This window comes from Phyllobates terribilis, unplaced genomic scaffold (genome assembly GCF_046119375.1).
Source record: "Phyllobates terribilis strain yellow unplaced genomic scaffold, ASM4611937v1 Scaffold_8__6_contigs__length_399053987, whole genome shotgun sequence".
NCBI lineage: Eukaryota > Metazoa > Chordata > Amphibia > Anura > Dendrobatidae > Phyllobates > Phyllobates terribilis.
In genome coordinates this window covers 265,557,445-265,583,461 of record NW_027362768.1, presented here as the reverse complement: position 1 = coordinate 265,583,461, position 26,017 = coordinate 265,557,445, and the positions used below count along the sequence as shown (strand labels likewise).

General features: G+C 47.0%; 1 protein-coding gene across 1 annotated transcript in view; it reads left to right on the top strand.

The window, feature by feature from the left end:
• The first annotated feature begins 1,965 nt into the window (after positions 1 to 1,965).
• The window catches only part of CCDC134 (coiled-coil domain containing 134), a 286,310-nt gene continuing 262,258 nt past the window's right edge, over positions 1,966 to 26,017 (top strand). The window contains exon 1 of the mRNA XM_073644213.1: positions 1,966 to 2,237. The gene's annotated coding sequence lies outside the window, so the exon portion shown is untranslated. The remainder of the gene's footprint in view (positions 2,238 to 26,017) is intronic.

The following is a 26,017-nucleotide window of genomic DNA, read 5'->3' as shown; positions in this document are numbered from 1 at the left end:
TTTTTTTATTAGTTTGTGAAATATGAGAGCTTGAATATTCTCACACTAAATGAAATAGATCAAATTCTTGATGAGGCAGCAGATTTAAAACTTATGGACCTTCCGCAAACTGTTTTGCAGGATTTTCTATTTTTCTTGCTTCAGGTTAGCATTTTACATAAAATTCATATAATTATTCATTATTATTTATTTACCTTTTTCCTGATAGAGTATTTCAGTCCATTTTCACACTTTGCAGTATCCTTGCCTGAGCGTACTACTGCTACCTCTGCCTTTGTCGCTAGGTGTTGCCACACTACAAACACATCAATCAAACATTTGTAATGTGCTTTTCTCACAATGGACTCAAAGCACACTAAAGCCCCCGTCTCACATAGCGAGATCGCTAGCGAGATCGCTGCTGTGTCACGGTTTTGGTGACTCACCAGCGACCTCACCAGCGATGTCGCTATGTGTGACACTTTGCAGCAATCAGGCCCCTGCTGTGAGGTCGCTGATCGCTGCAAAGTGTCCTGGACCATTTTTTGGTCGTTGCCCTCCCGCTGGTCAACACACATCGATGTGTGTGACCAGCGGGAGCAGCGATCAGGCTGGTAACCATGATAAACATCGGGTTGCTAGGGGCACACGCGCACTTAGTAACCCGCTGTTTATCATGGTTACGAGCCTGCTAAAGTGAGCGGTAACCTCCCGCTCACCGTAGCAGAGTGGTACCCATGATAAACAACGGGTTACTAGGTGCGCGTGTGCCCCTAGTAATCCGATGTTTATCATGATTACGAGCCTGCTCCTGCTTCAGCAGGCTGGTAACCAGGAGCAGGACATCGTGGAAAGATTCTTTCCACGATGTCGCTGCTCCCCTGATAGTTGGTGAGCCTGCCTGTTTGACAGCTCACCAGCGACCACATAGCGACGCAGCAACGATCCCTGACAGGTCGTATCGTTGTCGGGATCGTTGCAGCGTCGCTAAGTGTGACGGGGCCTTTAGGCCTCCTTCACACGTCCTGATATTTCTGATACTAGAAAAAATAGTACCGGTGTTGTCCGTGCGTCTGTGTGTCCGTGTGTACAATCCCTGTGCACCGTCCTTGTGATCAGTACTGTAATAAAATGCAGAATAGAAATGACAGATGTTTAGGTGTTAGATGTACAAAGATAGATAGATATGGGGTAGATAGATACAAAGATAGACATCGGCAAAATATATACTGTTGTGCTCAAAAGTTTACATACCCCGGCAGAATTTTTCCTTTTTTGGCCTGGTTTCAGAGAATATGAATGATAACAAAAAACTTTTTCTCCACTCATGGTTATTGGTTGGGTGAAGCCATTTATTGTCAAGCTACTGTGTTTTCTCTTTTTAAATCTTAATGACAACCAAAAACATCCAAATGACCCTGATCAAAAGTTCACATACCCCAGTTCTTAATACTGTGTATTGCCCCCTCTAACATCAATGACAGCTTGAAGTCTTTTGTGGTAGTTGTGGATGAGGTTCTTTATTTTCTCAGATGGTAAAGCTGCCCATTCTTCTTGGCAAAAAGCCTCCAGTTCCTGTAAATTTCTGGGCTGTCTAGCATGAACTGCGCGCTTTAGATCTCCCCAGAGTGGCTCAATGATATTGAGGTCAGAAGACTGAGATGGCAAACCACTCTAAACAGTGCTGTTCATGCAGTCAGCGTAGGGTAACTATATAACAATTCCAAATTGCCATAGGCAAATAAACTCTAAAGACATATTCTACAAATATATACAGCCATTATTATGCTGTTCCCTTAATATCTCTTTCATATAGTTCAATCTACTGTTCCATTGTTACCTGTTCATGCTTGTCTGCTGCCACCTGCTGACCAGAAGCTTTGTGTCACTCCCTCGCTCCTCCCTTTACATTTTTTCTAGAATGTGGGAGTGTCCTGCAGCTCTGTGTACTACCTCACTTCCTGGCATCCATTTTTACCTCAGCCACCAGCGTGAGAGGCACACATCCCCTTCGGGCTGTAGAAAGCAAAGTCTTTTGACCAGCAGCAGCTTCCACAGAGCTCAGTAGCGGCTCCAGAGGTGAACACCTACAACACTATTACAGTACTGGCTACTTGTATCATCTGCACTGTATTACCTCACTGTCTTCGGGTATGGTTCAAATAAACCACCGCTGATTCATCTCTCTGCGTCCACGTTTGACTCCATCCACCTGGAGCCACACTTGGTCCTGTCTGCCTTGCTTCAAGGATAAGAAGGTAACACCTCTCACATCATAATTTTACTGCGCACCTTCAATCGCCTTAAGTGGGGACAGAACAATTATTATTAAACTTATTCGAGGGAATAAGTCTCCATATTTCATCCAACTCTGATGTATTCTCGATAGATGTATTCCAGTATATTCTGTATTGATATGTCCAGGATATTATTACCCTCATTCATTTCTGCACTCTGATGTACACTCTGAAGTATTCTAGACTGGTTTATTTCAGTGTATATCCAGGATATTATTACCCTCATTCATTTATTTCTGCACTCTGATGCACACTCTGATGTATTCTAGACTGGTGTATTCCAGTATATATCCAGGATATTATTACCCTCATTCATTTCTGCACTCTGATGTGTTACTGATCCGGGCGGTGGAACCTCTGTGCTGCGGTGCAAGGAGGGACCAGAGGGGCGTAACTAAGTATCAACTCGGACTGACCAAGGTCGCACGGCTGCTCAATCGACTCCGTGAACCAGGGAAGGACCGAGCAGAGGGACCAGGTGCTACTCTGGACCAGTCCTTGTATGAGAGCAGGTGACTCCCACGGGTCAGAAGGCTGGGACTGACCGGTACAGCAGATGACGGCTGACGGGTGATCCGGGTAGATGGACTGGCAGACACCACGGGTAACTGGCAGGAGCCTCCAAGTAGGCTGGCTAGTAGGCACGGCTGGTAACTGGTACGTTCTCCGGGTAGGCAGGCAAGCCTGGCCCATAGACAGACTGGCGGGTTTGGACCGTAGGCAGACCGTCGGGCTGGCGGACTGGTAGTCAGGCTGGCGGACTGGACTGGTGGTCAGGCTGGCGGACTGGACTGGTAGTCAGGCTGGCGGACTGGACTGGTAGTCAGACTGGCAGCGGGACCTGAGGGCTGAAGCAAAGTTAGTACACAGTGCTACAACCTTGCACGGGCACCTCCATTTTGGAGGCGGTGCCTTTTATATGAGAAGACCTCCGTCCATTGGCCGGGGACTCCTTAGGATGGCGCGCGCAGTCCCTTTAAAAGGGAGGGAGCGCGCGTGCGCCCTAAGCACAGTGCCTGGGAAGCTGCGAGTGCCGGCAGCAGCAGGAGAGCTGGAAGACGCCGGTCCAGGAGCGCGGCGGCAAGGGGGACGGCGTCTCTGCCTGTCATGGGGCAGAGACGCCGATGCTACATGATGTACACTCTGATGTATTCTAGACTGGGGTATTTCAGTGTATATCCAGGTTATTATTACCCTCATTTATTTCTGCACTCTGATGTACACTGATGTATTCTAGACTGGTGTATTTCAGTGTATATCCAGGATATTATTACCCTCATTCATTTTCGCACTCTGATGTACATTCTGATGTATTCTATACTGGTGTATTCCAGTATATATCCAGGATATTATTACCTTCATTCACCTCTGCACTCTGATGTACACTCCGATATACTCCAGACTGTTATATTCCAGTATATTTTATATTGACATATCCAGGATATTATTACCCTCATTCATTTCTGCTGTTATATTTTCCAATTGGCTTTATATTATAAATCATTTCACCTTTCATCACCTCAACACATTTATTTATATTTTCATTTTGGTATATAAATTTTACACCAATATTTTTATTAGTGTCAAACAGCCATGTTGCTCAAACAAAAGACATTCCAAAACTAATCATAATTTAGATATAATGGTAGGAATCCATATCTATCATCACACTAAAAGGGAATCCAGAACTCTTTTTATTTTATTTAATTTTACTCTCATTCAATTCATGATATCAATTACAACGTCTATTACTGCAAAACCAGCCAGGCTAAATTATTAATCAACCCTGATACTACAGAAAGGCTGAAAACATAAAACCCTCATTAAGGCCGTTCGGGCTGCGAGATTTCAGCCTGTATATCCAGCGACACTCTTCTTGCAGGAGTGCTTTATCCAAATTCCCTTTTCTTGGTCCCAGGGTGATATGCCTAATCCTCCATACGATGAAATTTAGGGGTTCATGCCTATGTGTGTTCCTCATATGCATCGACAAAGGAATATCTACTTCCATATTTATTGAGCTAATATGTTTTGAAATTCTTCTCCGCAACCCTGTATGGTTTTACCAATGTACAATTTTCGGGCATGGGCACCTTATGGCATATACTACCCCTCTAGTTCTACAGTTAATATCATCCATGATGAAAAACTTCTTGTTATCAACTGGATTAATAAACTCCTTCATTTTCAGAAGGAACTTACAGAAGGAACAGGAATAATGATGAGCGAGCATGCTCGCTACTGTTCGGTGCTCGCCCAAGCATCTCACTGCTTGAGATGCTCGGCGCTTGCCGAGTATTTCCGGGCTTGCTCGGCGGGAGCTCGGGTCCTCTCCCTGCATGTTTGCTGCTCTTTACAGAGCCAATGAACATGCAGGGATTGCCTGCCACTCACTGTAATGCCGCAGCCATGTTGGTTGTGGCATTACAGTGATTGCCTGGCCGCACAGCGTCATCAGGTCTATATCAGACCTGGCGCCGCTGTCCTTGTCACAGTCACTCCGGAATCAGACAGTGTAGGGAGAGGTGCTGCTGAGCTAGGGAGAGATTTTCTTGTTTATTAGGTAGTGTAGGTAGAAGAGAAGTATATTGCACATATCCATCTCAACAAACAGTCCTTCTGAGGACTAATCCATCTGCAGAGATATCAGGCAGGCAGTGTATATAGGCAGGCAGGCAGGGTACGTAGCAGGCTGCAGTGCGTATAGCACAAGAGGCTCCATTCCAGTTCTGTCTGCTGCCGCAGCTGCTGCTGTTAGTGTGGCACCCCTGAGGGTTCAGTCGCCACAGGGGTACTGCACCTCAGTACGAGGTGTGGTATCTCCTCTCCCAGGTAAGGATGGAGTGCTACACAGGACCCCAACCACACACTCAACACTACACCACTCCAGTTCTGCAGGGGGTCTAAAGCACTATAGTGCTGCCCCTGTCCTGAATGGAGGAGTTAGGGGGGAACCAAAGTTAGGGGGAACCACGTAGTGAGTGAGGGTGGAGGAAGCATTTACTTAGACACTTAAAGAAAATTCTATATAACTGGAGGCCATCTTTATAACCGGGTCTTAGGTCGTGAGTTTTTGGGACGGCTAGTCGGCACAAAGCTGCAGCCGGTGCAGGGATTCACGGTTCCTGGTCTCAGGCCTCGAGACGGGGGGTCGAGGCAGAGTTATAACCGGCTCTGCCCCCGGTCAGAGTCCAACCAAGAAGGCCCAGAAGGGGAGCAGAGGAGATAGGCTCACCAGGCGAAAGGATCTCAGGGGGTGCGGACGGAGCGGAGTCGCCACCTGCATACCTTATTCTGGCCCTGCCGGAGAGACCCTGCCGCAAGAGGGGGTACCGGTCCCCGATTATCTGACTTTGCACTTCACGTCTCTGTCGGAAAAGTCCGGAGGCTTATGTGGATCCCAGGGGGATACGGACGAATCGGAGTCGCCACCTGTATGCCCTAATCTGAGTTTATCCAGAGGGACCCGGCCTTACGCCACATTCTCACCACAAGTCACCACAAAGTGCACCCAGTCGGTCCGGGAACTACACGTTACCCATAAGGGACATCGCAGTACCCGTACGGGACTCAGTGGGGGACACAAGGCGGGAGAAACTGAGCAAGAGAGGAACACACTAGAGCGGGGGTCCTGTCAAGCGCTTATGAACCACCTGGGGTGTGCTGAACCCCACCCTGGCGGCCGCAGCTCGCCATGTGACAGCAGAGAGAAGCTCTGAGCTGAGAAAACACTACCGTGAGTAAAGACTTGGATTACTTCAACTACTGCCTCTGTCTGTTCTTTCCTCCGCAGCCCTGCACCCGCCAACGCTCTACTCTACACCCTCTCTTACGCTGCCCTGAGGCCCCGCTCCACCTGTGGGGAGTCACACCAGCTAAGCTGCCTGAACACCGGCCTCAGAGGACTGCCGCAGCGCTGGTGATCCTCACCAGAATCTACAGGTGGTGTCACGAACATTTCCTTTTCCCATACAATTTTTACCCCTTTCGCTTTTAAGAGTGACCTCAGGGTACGGGCCCGGGAGCCGACCACCGCGACATCCCCCGAGGTCAGGCAACAACAACAAGGCCCGGGCGCCGAGTCGTCCCCCATCCCCTAGGCGCGTCATCTGTTCCTGGCGTCACGAACAGGATTTCGTGCCCGTGGCAACGGCAGAAATCTATACCCATTGCCACCGGGTACTGTGCGCCTTTCCTAAAGACTGTATTTCCACATTTAATGTGGCGCCCGCCCAAGAAGAACGGGCGCCATTATGTGCAGGGAAGACAACAACAATTTGAGCCCTCCCATCGTGGGCCAGGTTCCCCAATGGCGCCAAAAGCTCAGACCGCCCCTTGCAACAGAGACTGTCCGCATAGTTGTGTCCGTCAAGATGGATGGGACGTCTCAGGGAGTGACCGTCTGCAAGCAGCCACTGAACTGCCCCCGAAAGAGGAGGAGAAGGAGAGGGAGACAAGGCGTGGTCTGGGCAAGTTTAGACAGACCACACCTGGCTGCCGTGATGGAAGGAGACTAGGATGTGCCCTCCGTTAGCTGGCCCACCAGCAGCCACCTCTCTTACCCTGGAGGGATACAGCGTCCATTTGACAGCGGAGGAGGCCGAGTTCTCCAAGGTGGGACGCAGGACCTGACCCGTCGAGTGGAGGAGGCCCAGCGGAAAGCGGTCGCGGAGTGGAGAGAGGAGATGCTGGGGAAGCTTGCGGCCCGACGCAAAGATGCGCCGCGCCCCACCAGCGATGCCCCAGCCCAGGCGGAAATGGAAGAAGACCAGGAGGCCGCATGCAGCCCAGGAGCGGGTAAGAAGGAAACCCCTGCCCCGGGCGCTGAGTGTGCCGACCTCCTCCTGGACCTCCTACCGTCGCCTCCATCCCTGGGCGCCACCGTTTGGGAGCAATTACTAGCCCCGGATCCTGAGGCCCAAGCCGCTGCAGCCTCCGGAAGCCTGCTACCCCTCACACTCCCGGAACCATCAGCACCTGTCCTCGCCTGGGTGTACTTACACCCAAACCCGGACTGGTCCGAAAAAGTGGAGGACCAACAGCGGCCCCCATTAACGCCGTTGCCAGCACCCCCGGTTGCTTGCCCAAGAGGAGAGGAGTTTAGATGGGACAACCGGGGGGGGGGATCTAATGGGGTTTCCCCGGGAGACCCAAGCTGAGGCTCGACAGCGGGAGGAGTATTGCCAACGTGAGCTCCTCCAGCTAGAGAGGGAGCGACGTGCCCGGAGGGTCCGCTGTGAACAGCTGGAGGTGCGGTCAAAAGCCGCCAAGGCCCAAGCCAGGCAGGCACAGGCCTCCCGTTTTAGTCCCCGGGAGGAAGGACTAATCGTCCGGTTCCACCAGGAAGCGGGATGGGGCTTTGTCCGCAGCCCCCAGTTCAAACATGACGTGTTCGTTAACCGGCGGGACGTCGAGCCCCACTTGGAGCAAGGCCACCCTGATCGCAATCTCTACCCGGGAGACTTGGTCTCATACACCTGCCACCACGGAGTACGTGGGTGGTACGCCCTGGAGGTGCACCGGGTGTTTAAGGAAGACGCCCCTCTGCGCGTTGCCACGGATGACCGGTCAGGATCCGTAGGCATGTAAGATAGGGAAAGGGGAAAGTAGGAAAAGTGTGGATATAAAGAAATTTAAAATGCATAAACTTTATTGATTAATTAAAATCCTATAGATGTAAAATTGCTCATGCATCTATAGATGCATATAAGGTAACCACCCACTGACAGAAAAAGTGGTACCCACTAATAGATCTGGCTGGATGAAGTGTAGGGCAAATTATGGGACACCTCAGTCAAGTCCCTCTATTGTAGGACCGAGGTTATATATATATGTGATATCCCCATATATTGGAATAGCCTAAATATGAATGTCAGGTGGAACAATTAAAGTTGAAAATATATATAGTTGCTATAGTAGCAAAATGTACATGTATAAGTCTGCCTTAGGGCATTACTATTCACCACCTGACGGACATACAGTGCCTACAAGTAGTATTCAACCCCCTGCAGATTTAGCTGGTTTGATAAGATGCAAATAAGTTAGAGCCTTCAAACTGCAAACGAGAGTAGGTTTTATGAACAGAAGCATAAATCTTACAAACCAAAAAGTTATGTTGCTCAGTTGAATTTTATTAAATTTTAAACATAAAAGTGTGGGTCAATTATTATTCAACCCCTATGTTTAATATTTTGTGGAGTAACCCTTGTTTGCAATTACAGCTAATAATCGTCTTTTATAAGACCTGATCAGGCCGGCACAGGTCTGTGGAGTTATCTTGGCCCACTCCTCCATGCAGATCTTCTCCAAGTTATCTAGGTTCTTTGGGTGTCTCATGTGGACTTTATTCTTGAGCTCCTTCCACAAGTTTTCAATTGGGTTAAGGTCAGGAGACTGACTAGGCCACTCTAACACCTTGACTTTTTCCCTCTTGAACCAGGCCTTGGTTTTCTTGGCTGTGTGCTTTGGGTCGTTGTCTTGTTGGAAGATGAAATTACGACCCATCTTAAGATCCTTGATGGAGGAGCGGAGGTTCTTGGCCAAAATCTTCAGGTAGGCCGTGCTATCCATCTTCCCATGGATGCGGACCAGATGGCCAGGCCCCTTGGCAGAGAAACAGCCCCACAGCATGATGCTGCCACCACCATGCTTGACTGTAGGGATGGTATTCTTGGGGTCATATGCAGTGCCATCCAGTCTCCAAACGTCACGTGTGTGGTTGGCACCAAAGATCTCGATCTTGGTCTCATCAGACCATAGAACCTTGAACCAGTCTGTCTCAGAGTCCTCCAAGTGATCATGAGCAAACTGTAGACGAGCCTTGACATGACGCTTTGAAAGTAAAGGTACCTTACGGGCTCGTCTGGAACGGAGACCATTGCGGTGGAGTACGTTACTTATGGTATTGACTGAAACCAATGTCCCCACTGCCATGAGATCTTCCCGGAGCTCCTTCCTTGTTGTCCTTGGGTTAGCCTTGACTCTTCGGACAAGCCTGGCCTCGGCACGGGAGGACACTTTCAAAGGCTGTCCTGGCCGTGGAAGGCTAACAGTAGTTCCATAAGCCTTCCACTTACGGATGATGCTCCCAACAGTGGAGACAGGTAGGCCCAACTCCTTGGAAAGGGTTTTGTACCCCTTGCCAGCCTTGTGACCCTCCACGATCTTGTTTCTGATGGCCTTGGAATGCTCCTTTGTCTTTCCCATGTTGACCATGTCTGAGTGCTGTTCACAAGTTTGGGGAGGGTCTTAAATAGTCAAAAAAGGCTGGCAAAAGAGATCTTTAATCCACACATGTGAAGCTCATTATTCTTGGTGCCTGAACTACTTCTTAATACTTTAGGGGGACCAAACAGAATTCTTGTGGTTTGAGGGGTTGAATAATAAATGACACGCTGAATTAACTTTTAACGTTTAAAAAAAAAACAAAAACAAAATTTGCTGCAGTGCATTTCCCACTTCCAGGCTGATCTACAGTACAAATGTCACAATGCCAAGTTAATTCCGCATGTGTCAACCAGCTAAATCTGCAGGGGGTTGAATACTACTTGTAGGCACTGTATATATATAGGCTTGCATAAATCCAGTTGTTTTAAGTATTGTAACAGTGGGAGATGTCAGACATCAGCACTCACCCTCTGCTCAATCACACAATTGCACAGTATATGTATTTAGACTGCTTATTAATGAGCCGGCACTGTTGAAAATCATTAGCAGGAGGAGATCACACTGTCAAGCGATCGTCTCCTCTGTTACACTGAGGAGCCGTCCGCTGCACCGAGCGACTCCTCACATGTCAGAGGTTAATGATCACACTGTAATTCAGCCTTTCCAGCTGTACGGTTGATCGCCTGATAGTGTAGGGGGGAATGAGAATTTACCCTAGGAATATGCACATTATGGCGGCATTTCAATAATAGGGAGAACTGTTATAGATGTAAAATTGCAACTATATATATTTTCAACTTTAATTGTTCCACCTGACATTCATATTTAGGCTATTCCAATATATGGGGATATCACATATATATATAACCTCGGTCCTACAATAGAGGGACTTGACTGAGGTGTCCCATAATTTGCCCTACACTACATCCAGCCAGATCTATTAGTGGGTACTACTTTTTCTATCAGTAGGTGGTTACCTTATATGCATCTATAGATGCATGAGCAATTTTACATCTATAGGATTTTAATTAATCAATAAAGTTTATGCATTTTAAATTTCTTTATATCCACACTTTTCCTACTTTCCCCTTTCCCTATCTTACATGATTGTTTTGGTGGTGTACACCTGTGGATATAGATCTGATGAGAATAGACCATTCTTTTGAGGATCCGTAGGCAAGCATGAGCCATACCCCCGGTGGGGATACCATCACTAGCGTGGCCCCGGAGGCTGAACTTCCTTATTTTCTTTTTCTTGTTTGTTGTTCAAGTTTTAGCAAGACATTGTTTCTGCGGACAGTGAGCAGTTAGCAAACTCTATTGTACACAGTTTGCACCTATTAAGGTGCCTCCTATTGGTTTTATATGTACAACCTCAGACCTCAGAACAAAAACCTGTCTGGTGTGACACAAATGGAGGTCCAACTCGGGATCACCATGCCCTGCAGCCACCCCAGGGCCTACGTGGAGGGTTTGCTTTGGACAGGTCCCTCATGCTGCTGAACTTGCACTTATACCAGATTTTCTACTGTTTTCTACATATACAGTACAGACCAAAAGTTCCGTACTGTATATACAGTACTCATTCTTGTATATATGCTGCCCTGCCCCCATCCTTTTATATATGCTGCCCTGCCTCCATCCTTGCATATATGCCCACCCAATCCATGTATATATGCTCCCTCCCCCCAGTCCATGAACAGCACAGACCAAAAGTTTGGACACACCTTCTCATTTAAAGATTTTTCTGTATTTTCTTGACTATGAAAATTGTACATTCACACTGAAGGCATCAAAACTATTAATTAACACATGTGGAATTATATACTTAACAAAAAAGTGTGAAACAACTGAAAATATGTCTTATATTCTAGGTTCTTCAAAGTAGCCACCTTTTGCTTTGATGACTGCTTTGCACACTCTTGGCATTCTCTTGATGAGCTTCAAGAGGTAGTCACCGGAAATGGTTTTCACTTCACAGGTGTGCCCTGTCAGGTTTAATAAGTGAGATTTCTTGCCTTATAATTGGGGTTGGGACCATCAGTTGTGTTGTGCATAAGTCTGGTGGATACACAGCTGATAGTCCTACTGAATAGACTGTTAGAATTTGTATTATGGAAGAAAAAAGCAGCTAAGTAAAGTAAAACGAGTGGTCATCATTACTTTAAGAAATGAAGGTCAGTCAGTCTGAAAAATTGGGAAAACTTTGAAAGTGTCCCCAAGTGCAGTTGCAAAAACCATCAAGCGCTACAAAGAAACTGGCTCACATGAGGACCGCCCCAGGAAAGGAAGACCAAGAGTCACCTCAGCTTCTGAGGATAAGTTTATCCGAGTCACCAGCCTCAGAAATCGCAGGTTAACAGCAGCTCAGATTACAGACCAGGTCAATGCCACACAGAGTTCTAGCAGCAGACACATCTCTTCAACAACTGTTAAGAGGAGACTTTGTGCAGCAGGCCTTCATGGTAAAATAGCTGCTAGGAAACCACTGCTAAGGACAGGCAACAAGCCGAAGAGACTTGTTTGGCCTAAAGAACACAAGGAATGGACATTAGACTAGTGGAAATCTGTGCTTTGGTCTGATGAGTTCAAATTTGAGATCCTTGGTTCCAACCACCGTGTCTTTGTGCGACGCAGAAAAGGTGAACGGATGGACTCTACATGCCTGGTTCCCACCGTGAAGCATGGAGGAGGAGGTGTGATGGTGTGGGGGTGCTTTGCTGGTGACACTGTTGGGGATTTATTCAAAATTGAAGGCATACTGAACCAGCATGGCTACCACAACATCTTGCAGGGGCATGCTATTCCTTGCGGTTTGCGTTTAGTTGGACCATCATTTATTTTTCAACAGGACAATGACCCCAAACACACCTCCAGGCTGTGTAAGGGCTATTTGACCAAGAAGGAGAGTGATGGGGTGCTACGCCAGATGACCTGGCCTCCACAGTCACCAGACCTGAACCCAATCAAGATGGTTTGGGGTGAGCTGGACCGCAGAGTGAAGGCAAAAGGGCCAACAAGTGCTAAGCATCTCTGGGAACTCCTTCAAGATTGTTGGAAGACCATTTCCAGTGACTACCTCTTGAAGCTCATCAAGAGAATGCCAAGAGTGTGCAAAGCAGTCATCAAAGCAAAAGCTGGCTACTTTGAAGAACCTAGAATATAAGACATATTTTTAGTTGTTTCACACTTTTTTGTTAAGTATATAATTCCACATATGTTAATTCATAGTGTTGATGCCTTCAGTGTGAATGTACAATTTTCATAGTCATGAAAATACAGAAAGATCTTTAAATGAGAAGGTGTGTCCAAACTTTTGGTCTGTACTGTATAATGTTTTAATACATATCACGTATAATCTGTAACGTTTAAGAAAAGTGCCTCCCATAAAGGGAAGATTGTTATTGTTTAAAAAGCATTGAAATTTTTGAATGTCTGAAAGATACCATGTCTTTGCTCTATTGCAGCCCGCGGGCGTGCTGTGTTTCACCAGGGGGGAATGTGGCGCCCATGAAGGGTTCAGTCGCCACAGGGGTACTGCACCTCAGTACGAGGTGTGGTATCTCCTCTCCCAGGTAAGGATGGAGTGCTACACAGGACCCCAACCACACACTCAACACTACACCACTGCAGTTCTGCAGGGGGCCTAAAGCACTATAGTGCTGCCCCGGTCCTGAATGGAGGAGTTAGGGGGGGAATCAAAGTTAGGGGGAACCACGTAGTGAGTGAGGGTGGAGGAAGCATTTACTTAGACACTTAAAGAAAATTCTATATAACTGGAGGCCATCTTTATAACTGGGTCTTTGGTCGTGAGTTTTTGGGACGGCTAGTCGGCACAAAGCTGCAGCCGGCGCAGGGATTCACGGTTCCCGGTCTCAGGCCTCGAGACGGGGGGGTCGAGGCAGAGTTATAACCGGCTCTGTCCCCGGTCAGAGTCCAACCAAGAAGGCCCAGGAGGGGAGCAGAGGAGATAGGCTCCACAGGCGAAAGGATCTCAGGGGGTGCGGACGAAGCGGAGTCGCCACCTGCATACCTTATTCTGGCCCTGCCAGAGAGACCCTGCCGCAAGAGGGGCTACCGGTCCCCGATTATCTGACTTTGCACTTCACGTCTCTGTCGGAAAAGTCCAGAGGCTTATGTGGATCCCAGGGGGATACAGACGGAGCGGAGTCGCCACCTGTATGCCCTAATCTGAGTATATCCTGAGGGACCCGGCCTTACTCCACGTTCTCACCACAAGTCACCACAAAGGGCACCCAGTCGGTCCGGGAACTACACGTTACCCATAAGGGACATCGCAGTACCCGTACGGGACTCAGTGGGGGACACAAGGCGGGAGAAACTGAACAAGGGGGGAACACAGTAGAACGGGGGTCCTGTCAAGCGCTTCTGAGCCACCTGGAGTGTGCTGAACCCCACCCTGGCAGCCACAACTCGCCGTGTGACAGCAGAGAGAAGCTCTGAGCTGAGAAAACACTACCGTGAGTAAAGACTTGGATTACTTCAACTACTGCCTCTGTGTGTACTTTCCTCTGCGGCCCTGCACCCGCCAACGCTCTACTCTACACCCTCTCTTACGCTGCCCTGAGGCCCCGCTCCACCTGTGGGGAGTCGCACCAGCTAAGCTGCCTGAACACCAGCCTCAGAGGACTGCCGCAGCGCTGGTGATCCTCACCAGAATCTACAGGTGGCGTCACGAACATTTCCCTTTCCCATACAATTTTTTCCCCTTTCGCTTTTAAGAGTGACCCCAGGGTACGGGCCCGGGAGCCGACCACCGCGACATCCCCCAAGGTCAGGCAACAACAACAAGGCCCGGGCGCCGAGTCGTCCCCCGTCCCCTGGGCGCATCATCTCTTCCTGGTGTCACAAACAGGATTTCGTGCCCGTGGCAACGGCAGAAATCTATACCCATTTCCACCGGGTACTGTGCGCCTTTCCTAAAGACTGTATTTCCACATTGGGCGCGTCATTAGACATTTATAGACATAGGCACAGGTCTCAGGGGCCAGGAATAATTTTTTTTGGATCTTAATCCTCATTATTTGCTTAAAAAGCAATCCAGAGAACACCTTTTATCTACGCCATTTGCTTGTTGGCACTGCAGAATACAGCCAGGTTCTTTCCATATTACAGCACTTAAAAACCCAGCTATTTAAAACTGTGGTTTGTCCGTCACACGGATCACATATAATTGCGCTGAAAATACTGCCATTTCTGGCCTCCATTAAAAATTTGTTTCAGTGTGCCTATGAAGCTATTGACACCAGTTTGCTGTTCACAATAGTTACCTACAGGCCAGGTACTTAAGCGTGTGGTTTGTCCTTCACACGGATCACATATAAGTTCGCTCCAAATTCAGCCATTTGAAAGATATTGTCCTCCATTTAAAATGGTCAAGGCACGTGTCAAGGGACAGGGAACTGGATGTGATGGTGATGGTGATGATCCATGCAGAGACCGAGGCCGTGGGCAAGCTGAAATTGTGCCACAACAAACACCCACATCTTCTTGCTGGACCTCCCTGTCCCTATTAATAGGGGACCGCAGAACACCACTATTGAACACAGAGCAGGGTGAAAAGGTTATTGGTTGGATAGCTGATAATGCTTCCAGTCACTTAGCCACCACTACCCTGTCTTCCACACAGTCAAGTCTCTGTAGCCGTGAGTGTAGACCGCATATTCCTCACCCTGAACCTCCTTCCTCCCACCATACCGAGTGCCCAGAGACAACTGATCCCACACTTGGACACTCCGAAGAGCTGTTCACTTTTCCATTTATAGATTCGGGCCTCTCGACCGGTCCACTTGAAGCGGGGCAAGAGGAGATCGCATGTAGTGATGCCCAAATATTTGAGCAGCCACGGTCACGCGAAGGCGATGGTGGGAAAGTGTCACAAGAGGTGGACGATGAAGAGACACAATTGCCAGAAAGTCAGGAGGAGGACCAGGGTGCGGAAGTGGAAGACGAGGTGGTGGATGATATATTATCTAACCCAACCTGGCAGGAGGACATGCAGAGCGAGGACAGCAGAACACGGGGGGAGGGAGGCAGAGCACCCCAACAGGCAGGAAGAGGCAGTGTGGTGGCAGCAGACTGAAGGCAGGAAGCCTTTCCCCGTAACACCAACACGAAGGAAGTTGCCAGTAAAACTGTTAGGTCTTCTCAAGCCTGGTTGTTTTTTAAAGACTCTGCCGATAACCCCAATAAAGGCGAGGCCAGCATCAGCAGGGGTGGCAAAACGACCAGCCTGACCACCACCAGCACGATCAGGCACATGGCAGCATCAGGAAGCACGTCCACGTCCTAGTCCCAGCACAGCGTTCAGTTGTCCATAACCCTGTCCTTGGAATGCAAGTGCAAATACGCAGCTAACGCCCCACAGGCCACACTACTAAATTCCCACATTTCGCGACTGCTTGTGCTCAAAATGTTGCCTTTTAGGCTCGTGGAGATGGAAGCATTCCGCAACCTGATGGCGGCGGCCTTCCCTCGGTACTCGGTCCCCAGCCGCCACTATTTCTCCCGGTGTGCCATCCCCGCATTACACAAGCATGTGTCCCAAAACATTAGCCATGCCCTCAACAACGCTGTTACCTGGAAAGTCCACCTAACCACGGACACATGGACAAGTGCTTATAGGCAGGGATGGTACATATCGCTGACGGCACACTGGGTTAACATAGTGGAAGCCGGGACCCAGTCGGACCTTGGGATGGAACACGTCCTCCTAACGCCAAGGATTGCGGGCCCTAGGTCAATCAGGGCTGCCCCCACAGTCTACCGCTCCTGCACCTCATCCTCCTCAGCCTCCTCTTCCTCTTCAGCCTCCATATCCAAAATGACCACATCACTCACAAGCTGGAAGCACTGCAGCACTGCCTCGGCCAAACGGCAACAGGCTGTGCTGAAGCTAATATGCTTAGGTGACAAACCGCACAATGCTGAAGAGTTGTGGACAGCTCTGAAAGAGCAGGCAGATCTGTGGCTCACATCGCTGAACCTACAGCCAGGCATGGTCGTATGTGCCAATGGCCGGAGCCTGGAGGCGGCTCTGAGGCGAGGCGAGCTCACATACGTGCCATGTCTGGCCCATGTGCTTAACCTCATGGTTCAGCGGTTTCTCAAATCCTACCCGGAGCTGCCAGATCTGCTTGTCAAAGTACGCCGCCTGTGTGCCCATTTTAGAAAGTCACCTACAGCTTGCGCCGCCCTTTCCGTGTTTCAGCAGCGTTTGCAGCTTCCGGTTCACAGACTGGTGTGTGATATGCCTACGCGTTGGAACTCTACACTTCAGATATTGGGAAAGGTTTGTGAGCAGAAGAGGGCAGTTGTTGAGTACCAGCATCAACAAAGCAGTCGGTATTCAATTCAGACTCCACACATAAGACCTCAGGAGTGGACATGGATGTCAGACATATGTACCATCCTCCAAAACTGAGGACTCCACCAAGATGGTGAGCGGCGATGATGTCATAATTAGCGTCACCATCCCGCTTCTCTTCTTCTGTGCTCACAATCAGAGAGGATGCATTGCAGGCGGAGCACGATAAGATGGAGCAAGGAACCATACAGGGTGATTCCACACAGCCCAGCCTCATCTCATCCCAACGTGGATTGGGTGACAATGAGGAGGAGGAGGAGGAGGAAGAACAGGAGCTAGTTTCATGCGCTATAGATGGTACTACCTGCACAATTGTCATACCGTCTGTTCAGCGTGAGTTTATGTTACGCTGCCTTTCCCATGACCCTCACGTTCTTAAAATTTTGGATGACAGTCATTACTGGTTGGTGACACTTCTAGACCCACACTACAAGGAGAACTTTATATCTCTTATTCCTGAGGTGGACAGGTCTACGAAAATGAGGCAGTACCAGAAGGCCCTTGTTGCGGAACACAATAGAATAGCTATAAACTGCTTAACATACGGCAGACAATTTTCCTCAGTATTAACAACATATAACAGCCACGAGGTATCTCTTAAAATATAACCTTTAACCACTTCGCGCCAGAGCCTGTTTTTGCCTTCGTGACCGGGCCAATTTTTTCAATTCTGACCACTGTCACTTTATGAAGTAATTACTCTGGAACGCTTCAACGGATTCCCCTGATTTTCAGATTGTTTTTTCGTGACATATTGTACTTCATGATAGTGGTAAAATTTCTTTGATATCACTTGCGTTTATTTCTGAAAAAATCAGAAATTTGGCGAAAATTTTGAAAATTTTGCAATTTTCAAACTTTGAATTTTCATGCCCTTAAATCAGAGAGATATGTCACAGAAAATAGTTAATAAATAACATTTTCCACATGTCTACTTTACATCAGCACAGTTTTGGAACCAAAATTTTTTTTGGTTAGGGAGCTATAAGGGTTAAAAGTTGACCAGCGATTTCTCATTTTTCCAACAAAATTTACAAAAACATTTTTTTAGGGACCACATCATATTTGAAGTCACTTTGAGGGGTCTTTATGACAGAAAATACCCAAAAGTGACACCATTCTAAAAATTGCACCCCTCAAGGTGCTCAAAACCACATTCAAGAACTTTATTAACCCTTCAGGTGCTTCACAGGAATTTTTGGAATGTGGAAGAAAAAAAATTAACATTTAACTTTTTTCCCAAAAATGTTACTTTAGACCCAATTTTTTTTTATTTTCGCAGGGGTAACTGGAAAAAATGGACCCCAAAATTTTTTGTGCAATTTCTCTTGAGCGCGCTGATACCCCATATGTGAGGTAAAACCACTGTTTGGGCGCACTGCAGGGTTCGGAAGGGAAGGAGCGTCATTAGACTTTTTGAATGTAAAATTTGTTTGAATAATTAGCAGACGCCATGTTGCATTTGGAGAGCTCCTGATGTGCCTAAACAGTGGAAAGCCCCCACAAGTGACACCATTTTGGAAACTAGACCCCTTAGGGAACTTATCTAGATCTGTGGTGAGCACCTTGCACCCCCAGGTGCTTCACAGAAGTTTATACAATGTGTTCCAAATTATTATGCAAATAATATTTTCTCAGATTTTCCCAAATTACCTATATGAATTGTCGTCATTGTAATTTTCCAGTCAAATAACTAATAGAGTACAATTGAAAGGTTTTTGCACAAACTGCCTATGATAACAGTATATTTTTAAAAAAATAAAAAACTCAAGCTGCACTCAAAATGCATATTCCAAATTATTATGCACAGCAGAGTTTTCAACCTTTTCATTTTACTAAAGAACAAAAAAGTGGTCATTTTTGAAATTATAAGCATTAGCAGGTTATTACAAACTGAAATCAAACAGTTTTCTACTCAAAAGTTTATTCTAGGTGATGTTACATTTGCACATAGGACCGCTTGTTTGAAAGGAGCTTCTGAACTCTCTCGTCCATTGAATTTGTCAGGTTTTGGATGGTTTCTGCTTCCAATTGTTTTGCATGAGGACAGAATGCCCTCCCAGAGCTGTTGCTTAGATGTGAACTGCCTCCCGCCATCATAGACACTCCTTTTGATGATGCTCCAGAGGTTCTCAATGGGGTTGAGGTCAGGGGAGCATGGGTGCCACACCATAAGTTTGTCCCCTTTTATGCCCATAGCAGCCAGAGATGCAGATGTGTTATGTGCAGCATGAGACGGGGCGTTATCATGCATGAAAATGATCTTGCTACAGAATGCACGGTTCTTCTTCTTGAACCATGGAAGGAAGTGCTGTTTGAGAAACTCAACATACATTATGGAGTTCATCTTTACCCCTTCAGGGATCCTAAAAGGGCCCACAATCTCTCTGTTAAGGGGAGCGGTTGCAGACCACTTTATTTAATGGAACGCAACCGACCCCGGGGTCCGCGATGCAGCCTAGAGGACTGCTGCCGAACAATTCCCGGGTGGAAAGGCAAACGACAACTAAAAGATAAACCCTTCCGTGTTAACTACACACTGGACAGGGTATAGCGGTACGCTCTATCTCCGTTTACTGCACGGAGGAGAGAGCGACCGGCGACGCACCTAACAAATATCTTAGCCCTTCGTGTTAATGCACACGGAAGGGTAAGACGGTACGCACAATCTCCAAGAACCGCAGGGAGACGTGCGTCCGTGGGAACAGCAGTAGCCCTGTCTTTGATACAGGCGCTACGCTATGGGGATTGGCGCTAAAGCGGTTCACACAATCTCCAAGAACCGCAGGGAGACGTGTGACCGGACTATGAGCAGTAGCCCTGTCTTCGGTACAGGCGCTACGCTATAGGAGACGGCGCTAGCGTGCGGGTGATTCCCGCCGGGTATTCGAGCACTCAGCCGGCGTGCTACCGGACTGAGCAAACCCGCTCTATTTAGCTTACAGGCTGCTTGGGGTGTAAGGCGAACCCCCAGGTTAGAGCCAGTCAGCGAGGTGAAGCTACCTGCCTACTTAAAGCTATGGCTCTTTGAGCCCGGCCTGCCTAGCTAAAGCTATGGCTCTTTGAGCCCGGAGTAAGCGTGCACACCACAAACAGCTAGCTCAAATGATCTGAGCGCGCCGCCATGTTTGTGGGCGGGCCTTTTAAAGATTAAGCCCTGCCCCACTGTCGCACCATTGGTGACGACACCCGTGACCAATCAGGCGGTGCCAGGTCACCGGGTCAGGTGGGTGCCAACGCACCAATCATGATCCGCCAGGTCACGGACATGCTCAGTGTGGCAAATCCTGGACTTCGATTCCACAAGCCCTGTCTCCCTCTGTAACCCAGGCTTAACATTGCTAGGCACAACTACCTGGGAGACAAGCAGTGCTTGTGGACCAGCTAGGCGTTGGGGCTGACGGCAATGCTGAGCAGCATCTGCCCTGGCTGGACTGAAATGGGAGACCACAGAAGGTCCTGGACCCATTTCAAATCCAGCACCAGACCAACACCTAACACTCTCTCCCCATGATTCCAGCCCAACACATTACTCCACCTCCTCCTTGTTAGCGCCGTAGCCGTGTTTGCATGGGGTGTCCATCAACCAGCCATCCTCCACTCCATCCATCTGGACCATCGAGATCATTTCATGCATGATAACGCCCCGTCTCATGCTGCACATAACACATCTGCATCTCTGGCTGCTATGGGCATAAAAGGGGACAAACTTATGGTGTGGCACCCATGCTCCCCTGACCTCAACCCCATTGAGAACCTCTGGAGCAGCATCAAAAGGAGTGTCTATGATGGCGGGAGGCAGTTCACATCTAAGCAACAGCTCTGGGAGGGTATTCTGTCCTCATGCAAAACAATTGAAGCAGAAACCATCCAAAACCTGACAAATTCAATGGACAAGAGAGTTCAGAAGCTCCTTTCAAACAAGGGGTCCTATGTGCAAATGTAACATCACCTAGAATAAAGTTTTGAGTTGAAAACTGTTTGATTTCAGTTTGTAATAACCTGCTAATGCTTATAATTTCAAAAATGACCATTTTTTTGTTCTTTATTAAAATGAAAAGGTTGAAAACTCTGCTGTGCATAATAATTTGGAACATGCATTTTGAGTGCAGTTTGAGTTTTTTATTTTTTTAAAAATATACTGTTATCATAGGCAGTTTGTACAAAAACCTTTCAATTGTACCCTAATAGTTATTTGACTGGAAAATTACAATGACGGCAATTCATATAGATAATTTGGGAAAATCTGAGAAAATATTATTTGCATAATAATTTGGAACACAGTGTAATATTGAGCCGTAAAAATAAAATTTTCACATTTTTCCCACAAAAAATGTTTTTCATCCCCTAATTTTGCATTATCATAAGGGTAACAGGAGAAATTGCACCATTAAATTCGCTGTGCAATTTCCCCTGAGCACGCAGATACCCCATATGTGGGGGAAAACCACTATTTGGGTACACTGCAGGGTTCGGAAGGGAAGGAGCGCCATTTGACTTTTTGAATGTAAAATTTGTTTGAATAATTAGCGGACGCCATGTCGCATTTGGGAAGCCCCTAATGTGCCTAAACAGTGGAAACCCCCCACAAATGACACCATTTTGTAAACTAGACCCCTTAGGGAACTTATCTAGATGTGTGGTGAGCACATTGGGAGACATAATAAACAAATCAGTAGCAGGTGAAGAATGGGTTTTATTTATTTTTTACGCTGTTCCTCGTGCGGTATAAGTGATGAGATTACTTTATTCTTCAGGTCGGTGCGATTACAGAGATACCAGATTGATATCGGGTTTTTATGACTGACAGCTGTCACACACTAAAACACGCTTTTTTTTGCAAAATCTAGTTTTTGCATCGCCATATTTTGAGAGCTATAATTTTTCCATATTTCGGCCGACAGAGTCATGTGACGGCTTGTTTTTTGCGGGACGAGTTGACAATTTTATTGGTACAATTTTTGGGTACGTGACATTTTTTGATCGCTTTCTATTCCGTTTTTTGGGAGATAAAATTAACAAAAACCAACAATTCAGGAATTGTTTTTTGAGGTTTTTTTTTATGTCGTTCTGCGTGTGGTAAAAGTGATAAGGCAGCATTATTCTTCGGGTCAGTACGTTTACAGCGATACTACACTTACTGTATTTTTTTTATGTTTTGGCGCTTTTACACAATAAAACAATTTTATAGAAAAAATATTTTTTTTGCATCACTTTATTCTGAGCGCTATAACTCTTTTATTTTTCGGCTGATGGAGCTGTATGGCGGCTTTTTTTTTGCGGAACAAGATGAGGTTTACGAGGTACCATTTTTATTTCCATTTTGCTTTTTGATCGCATTTTTTTCCACTTTTTGTTTGGCGATATGAGGAAAAAGCATAGTTTTTTGCTCCGTTTTTTATTTATTTTTATTACAGTGTGCACAGAAGGAGTTAATTAGTGCGACAGTTTTATAGCTCGGGTTGTTTCGGACGTGGCGATACCAAATATGTGTACTTTTTTTGTTTTTGCATAAATATACGGATTTATCGGTTTAATATTTTATTTATTTATTTTTATTTATGTTGTGATTTTTTTTTAACAGTTTCAAAACATTTTTTTGACTTTTTTTTTACATTTTTACTTAGTCCCTGTATGGGACATTCATTTTTATTTTTCTGATCACTGATCTCATCCAATGTAATAGACATATATTACATTGTATGAGACCACTGCTGACACTTTCACACTGTGTCTCCTGCTGGACTCAGCTGCAGGCTGAGCCTAGCAGGACACCATATATGGCAGATCTGGAGGTGGTCATGTGACCTCCAGCTGCCATAACAACGCCAGGTCCTGGAAGGTATCTGGGGTCGTCGGAGAGGTAAGTAGACGAACCCCTCTCCTCTTGCTATCTTCTATATGCCGCGATCACTATAGATCGCGGCATATAGAAAATAGCAAAGGGTTAACATCACTGGGACCTGATCCAATCAGGTCCCGATGATGTTCCCTGTCAGAGCTATCGCTCTGCACTGCACCCGCAGCGCTTGCAGGACCCTCGGGGTCCTGAGCGCTGCGGGACCACCCACCGTTTTTAAACGTCGGCGCTGCACAGAGCCCAGGCAGCGCCGACGTTTATCTACAGTGGGCGGTCGGGAAGCGGTTAATAAATCTCTAAAAAAGAATATATAGTAAATACCTCCAAAATTCGATAACAGTCCTCAATTAAATCCTGTTTATAACCAAATTGACAAATACTACCTCTACAAATATCAAAACAAAAGGCAGAGGGTGCCAGGTAATAATAAAAATAGTTCTAAAACACGTAATGCCTAGACCTCCCTATTAGAATGCAAACATATGACCTACAAAAAGGCCAATAATTTCCAACAAATCCTGGTCAGTAAATGAAAAAACATACAGTGTTATCAAATATTAGTGACATGTGTGGATCTCACCCATTTTTTGTGCATGTGGGCATCATTCGGGTTTCTTCATCCCCTTCAGTCCATTGGTTCCTCAAGAGAAAATCTAGCCTGTCGTGCCCCTGGTGTTAGCTCCCGCCCTAACAAGGGCAGTACCCAAATATGTCCTAACAATGTCACCCACAAAAAAGATCCCTCCCGACGCGTTTCTCCCTGCCATACAAAAGAGCAAAAAAGTGACTCTGTGCCATTAAAGTGCCAAGTGACTTAAAAAATGTAATGAACCTCACAATGGGGAGTGTTATGATCTGCTACAGGGACTAAGGAAAGACAGGAGATCTGTCCCTACAATAGAACTAAACTAGATCCCTACGATGTAAAGGGGAACCTGATCCTGCGATCAGACCCGCTAAAGTCCTCGGCTAGTCTGTACGAAGACCTATAGATGTGAGGGAGGGATCCCTACAAGAACTAGGGACTGGGATAAGTTGGACACCTCCTAGCAGAAATAGTAGCAGTCAAAGACAAACACACAACAAAAAGCATAGAGGTCAGAAGACCTAGCAAAACTAACAGAGAACGGCAACAGAGCACCAAGCTAGCTCAAGAGTAGTAAATACAATGAAGTCCAGCAAGGCCAGGAGGGCGGAGCCGGATTAAATAGGCAAAAATGGTCATGTGACCAGCAAACTAAAAAAAACCTAACAGGAGAGTTCTAACAGTACCCCCTCTTCTAAGAGGATCCTCCGGATCCCCTAGGCCCAGGCTTACCAGGAAACCTCCTGTGAAAAGCTCTGACAAGTCTGGAAGCAGAAACATCATCCGCCCTCACCCATGAGTTATCCTCAGGTCCGAAACCCTTCCAAGCGACGAGATACTGCAAACTCCCTCTATACTGTCCAGAATTTAGGATGCGGGAAATTTCATATTCCCCGTCCACCACCACCGGAGGAACAGTGGCAGAGGCGTCACCATCTGACACATCAGCTTTTTTCAACAGAGAAACATGAAACACCGGGTTAATCTTCCAGGACGTAGGAACCTCCAACCTAACAGCAGATTGGTTAACTATCTGAAGCACCTTAAAGGGCCCTACGAACTTGGGACCCAATTTTTTAGAAGGAATCCTCAATCGCAGATTCTTAGAGGACAACCAAACCATGTCACCAACAGCAAACAAAACCTCTTGCCGTTTCCTATCAAAGTACCTCTTAGATTTTTTGTTAGCCTCCTGAAGATTACCACGCACATCCGTCCAAACTCTCTCCAAATCACTGGAAAAACTCTCCTCCTCAGGCACAGCTGAAACCAATTTGGAGAATGACCCAAAAGACGGATGTCTCCCAGAACAACAAAAAAAAGGCGAACACCCAGCAGAAGAGGATGTATGGTTGTTAAGAGCAAATTCAGCAAGTGGCAGAAACTCAGACCACCCCTCTTGATTGTCTGCCACAAAACAATGCAAGAACTGCTCAACATCCTGGTTCTTCCTTTCTGTCTGGCCATTAGACTCAGGATGATATCCGGATGAAAACGACAAATGAACTCCCAACCTGTCACAAAAGGCACGCCAAAAACGAGCCACGAACTGAGGTCCCCTATCAGAAACAATGTCAGTAGGAACACCATGTAGTCTGACAATTTCCTTGACAAAGGCCTTAGCGAGTGTCTTAGCGCAAGGCAGTTTGATGAAGGGAACCAAGTGACACATCTTGCTAAAACGGTCCACGACCACCCAGATGACCGTGAAACCTTCAGAGGGGGGAAGGTCAGTAATAAAGTCCATAGCCAGTGTCCAATGTGCACTAGGAACCTCCAGAGGGCAAAGCAACCCCGCAGCAGGAGCATGCGAAGACTTGGATCTAGAACACACAATACATTGGCGCACCCACTTAATGACTTCCTTCTGCCATCCAGGCCACCAAAAACTGCGACCCACAAGTCTCTTGGTCTCAGAAATTCCTGGATGACCTGCCAACCGAGACTCATGACACTCAACAAACAAATCTCTCCTAAAGGTCCTAGGCACAAACAACCTCCCATGGGGAGTGTTAGATGGGGCATTCTCCTGAGCTTTAAGAATCTCATCCTCCAAAACGGAGTCCAAAGCAGCAATCACAACACCTTCTTGTAAAATGCTCTCATCTTCCTCCTCAACACCGACCATGGGAGAAAAGCTGCGAGACAAAGCATCCGCTTTAACATTCTTGGTACCCGGGATGTAAGTAACGGAAAAATTAAACCGCGAGAAAAAAAGTGCCCACCTAGCCTGACGGGCATTCAAGCGTTTGGCAGCATCAAGATAGATCAGATTTTTATGATCAGTGAAACCCTGAATGGGAAATTCAGCACCTTCCAAGAGGTGACGCCAGTGTTCAAATGCGAGTTTAATCGCCAGCAATTCCCGATTACCAATATCGTAATTAAGTTCAGTCTCAGAAATTTTTTTGGAAAAAAAGGCACAGGGATGTACTCCATCCTTGTTTTCCTGAGACAACACCGCACCGACCCCCACCGAAGAAGCATCAACCTCAACCAAAAACGGCTTAGTCACATCAGGCTGCATAAGGATGGGAGCAGAGGTGAACCTCTCCTTTAGAAACACAAAAACTTCAATGGCCTCAGAAGTCCACTGAACCGCATCAGCACCTTTCCTGGTGAGATCGGTCAGCGGTTTGACAATAATAGAAATTTTTTTTATGAATTTTCTGTAATAATTGGCGAAACCCAAAAACCTCTGTATCGATTTCAAACCAATAGGCCTAGGCCATTCCTGCACA